The sequence below is a fragment of the Lissotriton helveticus genome, chromosome 5_1, assembly GCF_964261635.1.
Source record: "Lissotriton helveticus chromosome 5_1, aLisHel1.1, whole genome shotgun sequence".
Lineage (NCBI taxonomy): Eukaryota > Metazoa > Chordata > Amphibia > Caudata > Salamandridae > Lissotriton > Lissotriton helveticus.
In genome coordinates, this window is record NC_136065.1 from 958,388,610 (window position 1) to 958,402,402 (window position 13,793).

Consider the following 13,793-nt stretch of genomic DNA (forward strand, 5'->3'; position numbering starts at 1 on the left):
TCCACAGATTTCTCATCTTAGAATCCACCTCAGGCACCAAACTGAGTCAGAAAACATTTTCATACATTATCGAGTACCGATGTCAGTCTTGAACCCCAAACTTCCATTGACTCAAGCCCAACCAATGTCACACTAAGAAATAAAAAAAGCACTACCAGTGATCTTCAAAACTGACTGTAACCCAGTGCCTCTACCACATTTCACCTACCAGCATAGGCTCCATTATATCTTTGGTTCAGACTCTGATCCAGTGCCAGAGCAGGGAGCACCCCAAAATGTTGCTTATGATGGGCGTGGCTTGCTCTCCCCTAACTATACGAATGATGCTTCATAGTTAGAGTTACAGAAGGGCAGTGGTCCGACTCCTCGCAGGAGACAGAGCTTGACTCGCCACTTGGACCAGCAATGGAGGAGAATGCCCTATTTTCAGCGATGGTCCAGACGGACAGAGATTATTCATCTTGACCAGCGACTACTGAGCCCTTACTGTCTTTTAATGCTACCTTTACTGATACTTTGTCAGAGACTTCTTCCTGCTCACCTGTGATGGACAAGTGGCCAAACATTTTGCGCCAGTGCCTGGTGACCCAGATTTTCTCACCCAGCACCTCACCTCAGAGTCTTATTGTACAGGCCTTGACCAGTAATTTTAATCCAGACTCTTTCCAAGCCACTCCCCCTCATAGGAATCCAAGAGGATTGATGCTTCTCTTCTGGAAAGCACATATTTTCTTTTGCTAGCCAATCACTGTGATTCGCAATTAGTGTCTCTGTACTGGGACGTATCACACATGCCTTTTGGGACCTTGCATGCAAGATTTTGTCAGCAGTCTCCGAAGACTGTGGGACTCTTTGGCGCAGATGATCCATGGTGAAAAAAATGCAGACAGGTATGTTATCCATGCGAATTTTGATACTACAGATTGCCTGGTAGGTGCAATGGCTACCAGTGTTGCCCTTAGTAGACATGCATGAATGCAATCCACAGGATTATCTGGCACTATGTAAGCCTCCTTAATGCATATGCCTTTTGCTGTGCCCCTGCTTTTTGGTGAGAAGGCAGATTTTGCATTGGAATGCTCTAAGATCAGCAAGGTTCCAGCGTGGTCCTTGGGGCTGATTATCCTGCCAAATATGTTCTGCATCAATTCCGAATGTTTACAGACAAATCCAGAGGGCTTGCTTATAGGCAGAGACAACCTTCCCAGCTGGTGATGCTGCAGACACCCAAGTCCATAGGAGACAGTGGACCTGGATGTGCCAGGTCAGCAACGGGCCTATCAAGGGCACCAGCCCTTCAGTTTATTTTCTCCTCTTACACCAGCCACCAAACCTTGTTAGTTTTCTCTTTGTGTTGCATACTCAAATAGTAGTGGGCAGGAGTCAATATTTCCTCTCAGTTTGGTGATCCATCATATATGGAATGTGATTCTTATAAATTGCTCAAAATTGGTACGCCCTGCCCTTTTTTCTGTCCCACCGATTATTCCTCCCATGCCAGAGTGTTACTCTTGATGTTTCTTTATTCTGTAAAATAACTGAAATCTCAGCCTTTTCTGGCCATTCGGACTCCAGTGGAAGGACAAATTCAAAATGCTCATGCTGGCTCACATCCTATCTGCTCTGGACCCGAGTGACTGGGTGGTGTCCTTGGACCTGCAGGATGCATGTTTCCATGTACCTGCCTTGCAGTCCCAAAGATGTTCTTTTTGGTTGAAGGTAGGCTAGGAGCATTTTCAGTTTGCTGTTCTCCCCTTCTGCCTTACCAGCTCCACTCGAGTGTTCATGAAGGTGGGGCTGGTTGCTGCCCATCTTTTGAAGTCGGGCATACCAGTATACCAGTCGTTGCCCGTGCAGGTAAGCGCAGTGGGATGGTGTGGTTGTAGTAGGGGATGGAAGTTGACATATGATGGGATAGTGCAAATAAATAAATAAATAAATAAATAAATAAAACCACTTACCTTGCACACGTCTCATCACCGATGCGGGAAGCGCAAGGTAAGTGCTTTTATTTATTTAATTTTCACTTTCCTGTCATATGTTGGTTTCCACCCCGCCACAACCTGCTTACCAGCATGGGCTACCACTGCAGTATACCAATATTCCTGTACTTCAGTGACTGGCTATTAAAGGCTTAGTTGGCAGTTAGCTATTGACCACCTCAGACAACAGAATCCATGTTAACATTGTTGGGGTTCACTGTATGTGATTCCTCTGCAAACCTTACCATTCATTGGGGCAATCCCAGTAGAGTTCAGGGCTTGAGGGCTTTTCCTCCCTGTAATCAGTCCAGGACAATTGTGCCCTGGCCCTGATGTTTCAGGACCAGTCCTGGATCATGGTGAGAGCAGCTCTGAATCTTCTTGGCCTCTGAGCGTCTTACATCCTTCTTGTCAACTGTGCCATGTGGAAAATTTGAACTTTGCAATGAAATTGAAAGTTCAAATGGACTCAGCATGAAGGCAATCTGGCTGATACTATCTGGAACCCAAAGAAGACAGCTTAAGATTTGCAGTGGTGGACTTCTCAAACATAGTCTGTAGCAAAACCCTCTCCCACCTAGAGGTGAAAATGGTGACAGAAATGTCCCTGCTGGCCTGGGGGGTGATCAGAGCCTCTGGCAGAGGGCTACCTCCTTATCAATCTGCTGAAGCTGCGGTGGCCTTTGGTTTTGGCTCCAAAGGCTTTCCTGCCATCCATCAAGTGAGGCTGGTGTAGGTTGTCAGGGACATCATGCACCGGCCTTAAGGGCATAGTGGGGTCCTGTGTAAGGATAATCTACATCTCAGATGTAGTAGGTAGACCATGCCATTGTTTTGATTGCAAACAACCTAGAAGGTCCTCATTGCTAGAGCGATTAACTGAGCCGATGGCACCTGAAAGATCACAAGTTGCATTTCCATCCCAAGGTACCCGGAGCTATCTTCCAACATTGGTGAGAATCCTAGTTAGATCTTTTCACCAATATAGAGAACGTGCAGAGTCGACAGTTTTACATGTTGTAGATTACCCAATAACACTGCCCGGGAAATGCTTTGTGGCTGGAATGGAACATGTAGCTCCAGTATGCCTTTTTGCCCATATCCTGCCTGCCCTGAGTTCTAAAAAAAGTTCTGAAGCCACCAGGCCAAGTTGTGAGAAATAAGGTTGTTGGATGGAGAGGGTGAAACCCTACTCAAGCATCAGCCTCAATCCTTGTCAGGGTGAACCACAAAAAGTCACTTAATTAACCTCGCTTAATCCTCTGTTAGCGTGGCATAAAAGGAGTCAGGGTTAGTTTAGAGGAAATTTGTAAAATATTTTTGTAGCACTTAAAGAGTAATAAAGTGAAAACACAAGAAAAGTCCCACATCAATTTAGAAAAATAGAGTAAATTGTAATAAATTATTTGACTCAAAAACGACAATAATCCAATCAGTCAAACCGAAAACATGCAATTTCAAAGATTTAAGATAAGTGTAGCACGTAAAAAAGCACAATGCACCACTCATAGTTATCTGGTTGTGCGAGACTGTCTTAAAGTCACAAGTTTCGACCAACCGCGATGGAGCGTGGGCTGGATATAGGGACCGGGTTAGTCCGGCTGAAAAAGTTACCTTCCAAAGTCCAGCACGAAGAGTTCCATTTGTGGAAGAGAAGACTGCGAGGAGCAGGGAAAGGGTCGCGGATGGTTGTCACTTTACTGTGAAGAGCAGGCCTGGCGTCGCGGACGGTTATTTCTGTAGTACAATGAGCAGGTCTGGTATCATGGGTGATTGTCTCTGTAGCGCAATGAGCAGGCTGGGTGTTGCAGACTATTTTTACTATGGTGTGAAGATCCTGTCTGGTGTCATGAACAGTAGTTACTATAGATTCGCATTGGTAGTCACCGTGGATTGACAATGCTGAAATGCAAAGGGCAGATCTCACGTTGCCAGTCGTCGCTGTAGCGAAAAGAGTCACGTTCACCCGAGCTTTGCATTAGCCAGTGGCGCAGGCGGCACGATCTTGGTGCGAACAGGCCCATTTGCGGTCACAAAGAGTCCCAAACTCCACTGGTCCAGGACCTGAGAGGCACCTCTTGGGAATCAGAAACTCACACCAGCAGAGGCCAGCAGGGCTCTGGCAGGTTCAGTGCTGCAGGTCAGCTGGGCAGTTGGAGAGGGGTCTAGAGCTTGTTATGTCACTGTAGCTCAGAGCAGGAGGTTAGTAAGCTGACCTTTGGAGTCCCTTCAACCTGGGATTAAGAGTGTAGGATCAGTCTTCCTTCTCAAACAGCAGGTCAGGCCTCAAGCAGCAGGGTAGTTCTCTGACAGCAGAACAGTTTTGATGTTTCAATTTTTATTGTGTAGTTAATAAAAACCTTTACATATAATAGCAAATGTTGAAATACAGAGATCTATAAAAGCTGTATGATAAATCCATGATGAATACCTTTACAAATAGTAGCATGTGTTAAAATACAGAGTTCTTTAAAAACTGTGTGATAAGCCCATGCTTAAAACAGGTAAAACCAACAGACAGTGCATAACATGGAACCAGCTGAGTACAAATGAATTGCACACCATGTATAAATTTTGCAGTGTTCAAGTCTGAATATGAAGCAGTTGGGAAAAAGTCTGAGGTTCTCTTGCTAGAGGCTGGCCCTGTGGATTTCAGACTACACAGGGCGAATCAGTATTAAAGTGCAGTCAGTGCATAGCATCGTCCCGGTTAGAGAGTTTCAAACACTATTACTTTTCGCAAATCCCAAGCCTGAATGTGATGATCCAGATCTTAAGGGTTTTCCAAAACCTCGCCTCTGAAGGTTCGAATCTCAGGTTCAGTGGCATGGAATTCCACAGCTTGGCTGCCCGTAATCTGAAAGAGCAGCCCCCTGGACGCTATCTATGCCCTCTAGGAATTGCTGCTAGAGTTGCCTCACTGGATCTCAGATGTCTAGAGGTAATAGAGGATTGGATCAAGGGAAAGAAGTAGCTAGAACCCCTCCGATTCAATATTCTGTGCGAAAAGCAAAGAACTTTAAAAAGCAACTCTGTGCTGAATAGGGAGCCAATGCAGTTCCGCAAGACCCGTCCTGATGCTGTGCCATTTTGGAATATGTAAAAGCATGTGGGCTGCAGCATTCTGTACTCTTTGGAGCTTTCCCAGTCTGCCTTTAGAGACCCCCAAATATAGCACATTGCAGTAATCAAGCCTGGACCCCAGAAGAGCCTGTATAACTGTTTTTTTTGCTGAGTCCGGTATGAGTCCTAAGATCTTCATTAGCAGCCTTGGCACCCCAGAACAAGTGCCCACTGTGGACTTGATCTGGCTGTCAAAAGACAGATATTCATCAAAAATAATGCAAAGACTTTTCACTTTAGTCTTAGGTATTAGTAAAGGGCCCAAAAAAACAGGCCACCATACCATGGACCAGATTGAAGGTTGTCTCCCCACCACCATAACCTCGGTCTTATCTGCATTTAATTTCGGACAGCTAGCCTGTATCCAAGCTGCAAGGTCAACCAAGCAGGATTTAAAATGTGCTGCTGCACTGCTATCATCTTGCTCCAGTGTGATAATAAGCTGAGTGTCATCAGCATATGACACCATTCTCACCCATGGCGTTCAACTACATCCATCAATGGAGGGAGATTCAAATTAAAAAGAGTAGGACTCAAGGCCGAGCCTTGTGGCACTGCTGAAGAGGAATAATGTCAGAAGTATAGGCTTCTGAAACACCTGAAAAGAGTTATTACAAAGAAAATCTGCGATCCAGTCAACAGCTCGTCCCCTTATGCCCTGTGCCCACAGCTGTTCCAATAGTACAGTCTACGAAAGTGTCAAACGCTGCACTTTGGTCCAGCATGGCAAGGGCAGCCGTTCTCCCTTCATCAGCCACTCTTCACAACGTCTCAGAGGCTATCAGCAGAGCGGATTCCGTGCTATGATGCGGCCTAATCCAGATTGAGTCTCATGTATGTATGTATGTATTGCGTATTTGTATAGCGCAAACTGTCACCCGAAGGGTATCCTGGCGCTTTGACTTATCCAGACCAACGCAAAACACAGCACTGCACTGCCCTGGGGAATAGAGGGAACTTCAAGCCTTTCTTAAATGAGAAGAATTCCCCCGTGCTCCTTAGAGTCACTGGCAGAGAATTCCAAAGTTTGGCCGCAGTGTATCCAAAGGAACGGCCTCCCACCCGTATCCTCCGGATCTTAGGAACTGTGACCAGATATGCCGATGAAGATCGCAGGGGTCTGGAGGTCGAGTAGCAGGAAAAAAACTTTTGTAGCGGGACAGGCCCCTGATCATGGAGGGCCCTAAACACTATACACAACGCTTTGAAACAAATGCGCTGGTGGACAGGTAACCAGTGGAGGTCTTAAGCGCAAGGGATGAAGAAGCCGAACGCAGTCGAGAAAGGGCCAGTTTAGCAGCCATATTCTGGATGCGCTGCAATTTTCCGATCAAAATACCAGGGGCGCCCAGAAGCAGTGCGTTGCAGTAGTCAAGCCTACTGAGAATAATACTACGCACTACTTCTGGTCTAGCTTGAGCCGGAAGCATAGGGAGAATCTTACTTAGAATGCGGAGCAGCATCATACATGTAGCAACAGTTTTGTTTACAAAAACATTCAGCTGCAAATTTGGTCCAAACATAACGCCCAAATTACGAGCGGAATCTGCTGCCGCAACTGTACCCTGAAAAGCAGTGGGCCAAAAATCCACGGCAAAGGCCGAGGAATGCGATCCATAGAGCAGTGCAACACCTCAGTTTTTGAGCCATTAAACTGAAGAGAGTTAATGCGCAGCCAGTTCGCAGTGGCTGTCATGCAGCGATGAAAGATCTCCTGGGACACAGCCTCTTTACCTTCCAAGGAAAAAATAAGCTGCGTATCATCGGCATAGTTAATAACCGAGATACCAAATGATTTAATCAGCTTAACTAAGGGACGGAGGTAGAGATTAAATAAAATGGGACTGATGGCCGACCCCTGAGGTACCCCTTGCCCCACTCTTTTTGTGCCAGATCTAAAAGGCGGTAGAGCCACTACTTGATGTCGATCCTGAAGATAGGAGACCAGCCAGTCTCTAGTCAGACCAGCCACCCCGGCTTCCACCAATCTGCTGATGAGAATGGCGTGGCTGACCGTGTCGAACGCGTCCGACATATCAAGCAGCACTTAAAAGGCTGCATGACCTGAGTCGACACGCGAACGAAGATCATCCAGGACAACCACTAGCGCAGATTCGGTGCCGTGGGCAGGCCTGAAACCGAACTGGGCCATGTCCAGCCAGGTGTTAATTTCCAAAAAACTAGACAGATGTTTAGTGACCCACCTTTCCAGAATCTTAATAGGAAATGGAAGCAGCGAGATTGGCCGGTAGTTCCCCAAACAAGAGGGGTCCAATGTTGCCTTCTTCAGGAGGGGAGAGACCACGGCAAGTTTCCAGCTATCCGGAACCGTAGCAGTGCTGAGGGATTGGCAGCAGATGGAAAACAGAGGCGAAAAGAGTTCCTCTTGAAACACCTTCCACAATCTATGGGGCAGCGGGTCCATAGGAGATCCGGAGGACACACCATTTGCCAATTGGCAGAACTCCTCATAGAGGGGGAGGGGAAAACTGTCAAGCCGTGCCAGTTCCATCACAACCTCGGGGTCTCAGAGATGGACAAAGGGGCCGTCCCCATCTGGAACTGGGGACAGGGGGAAGCTAAATCATGGGGCCCACTCAAGATGGTGGCAATCTTGTCCACAAAGGCCGCTGCCAAGGAGTCGCATAGGGACTGAGAAGCCAGAATGCATTTAGCCACACTGGCCGGATGGGATAAGTCCTTGACAATTTTAAACAGAGTTTGGGACTTATTTACTGCCTGCGTCAGCGTCTCCTCGAGAAACTTGGCTTTGGCACATTTAATTTGCGCTTTATAGCACAGGAGGGCCTGTTTTTAACAGGCTTTGTCAAGCTCTAGGTAGTGCTTCCGCCAGGCTCTCTCCGCCTGCTTACACCGCAGCTTCTGTTGGAGAAGGTCTTTAGAGTACCAAGGCACGGCAAGTTTAGGCCTATCCCTTGCTTTCCGTAAGGGTACCACTTTATCCAGGGATTCAGTAATTTGCTGGGTGAGACGCATATAGCTCTCATCCACGTTTCCTCCCAAGATAAAGCCACCAGATAGCAGGGTGGGGAGACTAGACTGTTTCAGCAGTCTGTACCATTGCCTAGTAAGATTGGTCGCTCCCATCTTGTCACGCCTCTGCGTGGTGGCGGGGAGAAATAGAGAGAAATGAACCAAGGCATGATCAGTCCAACATTGGGAGACTAATCTCCCAATCTCCTCCATGAAGGAGACTAATCTCTCAGTCAGTCAGTCAAATACACTTTATTCGATTGTTAAAATCATAAAAGGTATAAAATTTTTATATACATACATTTAAATACAAAATAACACATAATAAAACAGATTTAACAGCAAAAATTATAAAAATTGCTAGGTACATTTGATTGTAAAAATTTCATTTCAAAGAGTAAAACAGACTAATCTCTCCAATGAACTGCATAAGCTAAGAGCTAACATGCTTTTCAGCCATTTTCGCCATGAGTGGACGCAGGGAAATTAGACGGAAGTTCACCGATTTAGAGGGGTTGAGAGTAGGTTTTTTAAAGAGGGGAATCACCATTGTGTGTTTCCATTCAGCTGGGAGTAGACCAGCTTCAAAAGATGAACTAAGCACAGTGCATAGAGTGGGAGCAAGAACCATAAGAACCATAAGCCCCCATTGCACAGGGAAAGAGGCATAAAGGGATGAGAAAAAGTGAGCCGTCTAATTGCAGCTGCTCAGACTAGGTGCTCTAATGGCTGATACTGCATCCAGAGATGTTAAAGATTTAACTATTCTAAAAGTCTCACGGGGAGCCTTATTTGCCTCTTCTATCTTTTGTATGAAGAATTGGGTCCGAATTAGCCTTATCTGCCTATGGTATTCCTTTGGTAGATCTCTTTATCATGAGTGCAATAGCTCTTCCGCCAATTACTGTCCAAGCGCTTGCAATCCTTTGTGGTCTGCCGAAGATCCTCTGTGAACCACACCGCAGAGGGTCTAAGCCAAGAGATATTCTGATTATTTCCATGGGACTACACAATCTAGCGCTTCCTCAGTCCAGGCTGAAACCTGCAAGTTTGCAGCCTAGGGGCATTTTTCTAGATATGGATAAAATCTCTCCAAGGTTAATAAAAACCCTTCCTGGCTTACTCTGGTCCAATTCCGAGTTTTGATAAAATGTATAGGTGGTAATTCTGGCCGGGAATGGGTGTCAAGAATCTGAAATGGAATAGGAAAATGGTCAGACCAGGCAAGAGAGACCGGGGAAGCTACTCTAACTAGGCCTGAGTAGGCAAACGAACATGGGGTCCAAAATATGCCCCAGAATATATGTAGGTTCCTGAACTAGCTGTTGAAACTCAAGCAACATGAGGTCTTTCATTAAGCCGGTCCCAGCTTACGCTATCAGATTATCAAAATGCAGATTTAGATGCCCTAGAATTAGGAAGTTCGAGTGCTGCAGCCAAATGCCGTAATGATGTCAAGTAAGGCAGAGATAAAAGATGTGTATACCCCGGGGGGCAATAAATTAGAAAGCCATTTAGGTAGCAGTGTCTCGTGAGAGATAGTGAGAAGAAAGCAGATTCAGAGCTGCTAATCTGTACTTCCAATAGACTGCAATTCAGGTGTTGATTATATATTACCGCTATGCTCCCTTCCTCCCCTTTGCCCTGTCCAATCTGGTCATTGTGTAGGCCTGCAGGAATGGCATTCAAAATGTCTGGAGCAGACTGTACCTGTATCCAGGTTTCCCCAGAAAGAGCGCGGTCATCTGCTGAGCCGATATAAGGTCGGCAATTTCAAATGTATGTTTAGGGAGAGACCGACAATTGAGTAGAAAACATTGGGCGATCTCTGGTCTACTAGGAGAGCAAGGGTGCCACAGGGAGACTGGAGGGTTCAAATAGCCAAGGACCTGCACAAATCAGACTTGAATTTGGCGTTTTGAAACAATCATTTGCTAGACAAGGGGCCTTTATTATTGCATGGGACAAAGTGCGAAAAGCCGAACGGGGTATGCTAAACGAACAGCTGTGGAAGGAGTTACAATCGCATCCCACACTACCAGCTGCAGAATATCTACATAGCAGTCTACATAAATTGGGGCTAAACCAACTTTGGGAAACACCGACAACCACCCCAACCTTCAAAAAATGAGTGTGGAAGACAGTGAAACTTCTCTCATGGCTGGATGACAAGGACGCACTCTCAAAGAGAACCCACGATTGGATGACCCTGAATACATATACGAAGCCGGGCGCCCAAGCCTACTTCAACTTGGGATATGACAAAAACATAAAAATAGCTTTTATGAAATATAGATTTGTACTGCTCCCCTGCACTCAGAATTTCCCTCCCTGGCTTCGCAACAAAGCAGGCTCTGGGTGCCGCTTATGTGGATCGGCTCAGGAAGACATGCTGCATCTACTATGCTCCTGTAAAGAACTCACAATAGCACAGAAGAAATTTCTGAAACAACTCTTCAATCAACGAGGGATTCACACCAGGAGGCAAGCTCTGCTGGCATGTTTTGCACCTAGTGATCCACAATTGAACTGCAGAACAGTAAAGTATCTGAGACTGTGCTGTAGCAAAATGCCAGAAATGCAGACAATAGAAACCTAGCCAGAAAAAAACATATATAAACGTACAAGGTATCTGAGGACATTTTTGAACATATAATTCAAGTTGATAAAACTGACAAGTTATTTATGCTCCTATAACTGCACAAAACTAGCAATATTTTTTAGCACGGTTTTTAGACACAAGAGTTGTATATATGTATGTGATAGTTATTAATTGAATATATTTTTTGTATTGCAACGGTTTTTATTAACTATGCAAATAAACTACTTGAACTGAACTGATGCCTAACTCTGTTGTGGGAGATTATCTAGATACATGGTTGGGGCCTATGAGGTTGCCCTAGAGATGCATAGTGTCCCTTAGGAGGCTTGGGTAGCCAGTCGCAGGAGGCACATTTCCAGTGAAGGGTGTGATGCACTATTAGCCCTGGGGAAAGAGGACAGGATGAGGTATCCCATCATGAAGGAAATAAGGTTCTTACCCCAGAGAACCATAGACAAAGCTTAAGAAACAGCCAGATGTTGGCCACACCGTCCTGAGCGGAGTGTGTGAATTGCTTTTGTAGGGCACTGGATGGTTGGGTGAAGAACAGTGATGTGAAGGATTAACATGGGTTGTATTATTTATTTGCCAGGGAGCGCATGTTCAACAATTGTTTTCCAGTGCTGTGCCAAAAGCTAGTGGATAGTAACCTCACACACCCCAGGGTGTTTGCTAAAGAGGCAGACCACTGACTCAACACCATGGTTCACAAGACTGGATCTGGAGGGGATCACCCTAAGGGTATACAGATTTCCAAAAGAGGAAATTGTGAGGACGAAATACTAAAACTTAAGGAGTTATCTACAGACTCCCAAAATAGTTCCCAAGGGAAAGATGACAGATCTCAATCTGATCAAAAGAAAAGGGGGTTCTTCAACAAGAAGACAGGTAGCTTTGTCCACCAGTGTACTGTTTGTTACAAGTATCGGCTTTTAGAAGGAGACGCCATATGCCTGAAGAGGGTGCAGTCCCCCACTGATGGCCAGATAGCTCGTTTGGCCAGTGTGGTGCTTGGAAAGGAGGTAGTCCCATTCAGCCTGGGGGAGGAAGCTGGGGTGACCTTAGTATCCCTGGGTGATAAGGAGATGATGCTCAAAGCCTACATGCCTTCAAATACGTCCAAGAACAGGCAGTGGTTCACTGTCAGTGGACAGAGGCTGGAGGCTCTGAGGGGCACACCAGCCAGCATGACTTCTGTGAGATGTCATCTGGTGTCCTCAGAGCAGGTTATACCCAATGCATTCCACCAGGTCACAGTTGCAGAAAAACACGTTAGCACATTGGAGGCCAGCCATGAAATTATGAAATTCTGCTATGACAAGAAGACAACTCTGGTAGAGTTTCAGCCTGGAAAGAAAGTGTTGGTAATGAAGCCCAGAGACCCCCAAGACTGTTGGTCAGGGCCTTATGAGATGAGGGACAGAAAGGGGAAGGCCACCTATTTGGTGGACCTCAAGACCCCTATGAATCCCCTAGGAGGACTCAGTGTCAATCGCCTCAAGCCATACCACAAAAGGTGTGGAGTCACCATGCTCCTGGCTGGTGACGGATAATAGGGTGGAAGCGGAGAGTAAATCTCTCCATGACCTCCTGTCTTCCAAGGAGCACAATGGGTCAATGGACGGTGTCAATTGCTCCCCTACCGTAACCTCAGGAAAGCAGGGGGAGTGTTGCCAGTTGCTGGGTTAGTTTGCCACCTTGTTTTCCCTCACCCCTGGGCTTACACATTTGATTACCCATTATATTGATACAGGAGACAGCATGCCCATAAAGAACAAAATGTACAGACTGTCAGTCACCGTGAGGGTCAGCATTAAGGAGTAAATATCCAAGATGCTAGAATTGGGGGTGTTAGAACACTCCAATAGTCCCTTGTCCAGCCCAGTGGATCTGGTTCCAGTACCCAGAGCCTCCCCACCAGATGCCAACCCAGAACTCTGGCGCTGCGTGGACTACGGGCTGCCATGTTCCTTAGTACCCTTGGCCTAACGTCAGGGTATTGGCAGATTGCCCTGACTGAGGAGACTAAAGTGAAGTCTGCATTTTCAACCCCAGAAGGCTTCTTCCAATTCAGGGTGATGCCTTTGGTTGAAAAACACCCCCACCACCGTCCAGATTGGGAGTATGAGTGAGAGCCATTTTGCTGAGATTAATTTCAATATTCAAAGTTTGATTGTCCCTGGCTGTGGGTCTTTCGATCACTCCATGTTCGTGTGCTGGTGAGATTCTTCCCAGTATACTTCTTTTGTCTTGCTCCCACCCCTTCCTCTTCTGCTGCATTTGTTTACAAAATGATGGGTATGATAATACAACTGGAAATGTGGATTTTGCACCAGGGCTGGGGGACGCTGCAGAATGGGGTCTATCCACTGTCTGGAGGCCACTGGTCCTTATGTGGGGCACAGATAATAGCCTCCTCTCTGAATGCTTCTGGCTTTAACCCTCAGCTTTTTTAGGTCCTCTACACTTATTTCAGATTCAGAAGAACTATTGCTGGTGGATGAACTGTCAGATTTGTCTGGGTTATTTGGAATTCTTCTGAAGTCCAAATGAGACCCTTCTTTCATGTTTCCCAGTAAATTCACTCTCCACTAACGCGAAAAGTGGGATGCTATTTCCACTACATATCTGGAGATAGAGTTCAATAAAAGCTTAAAAATACAAGTCCAAAGGCAGTCCTGCCACTCAAGATAGGGTTCATGCAGGGTGTGGGTCTCTCGCCTTCCTTTTACTTGGTTCCCTCTCTTCTCAAAAGCTCTTCACTTTTGCAAGTGTTTAAAATGCAGAAGGGGTGTTCTAGAATAGTGTAGTACCTACACATTTCAGAGATGCTACATACCCTCTCCACCTCTACCACTTCATAGGAGCAGCCCCATGGCTGTCCATCTGCCCTGCACAGCATTATAGGAGTTTTCAAAATGACACCTTCAAGCAACATTGGTAAAGTTTCCTCTGCCCGACCCAAACTCCACACCTGCAAGCTTGGTTTATCCTCTCCTAGCTTCAAAGGGTACCCCTGTGGGGACTGGAACCAAAAACCTGGTTGTCCTGCCCTTGCGTACTGTAGAAGTATCCAGGCCAGGCCTGTCAGA

At 46.2% G+C, this 13,793-nt stretch overlaps 1 protein-coding gene across 1 annotated transcript in view; it reads left to right on the forward strand.

Annotated features, from left to right (window-relative positions):
• Positions 1 to 13,793, forward strand: part of CFAP46 (cilia and flagella associated protein 46) — a 1,487,057-nt gene that overhangs the window by 761,720 nt on the left and 711,544 nt on the right. The window lies entirely within an intron of this gene.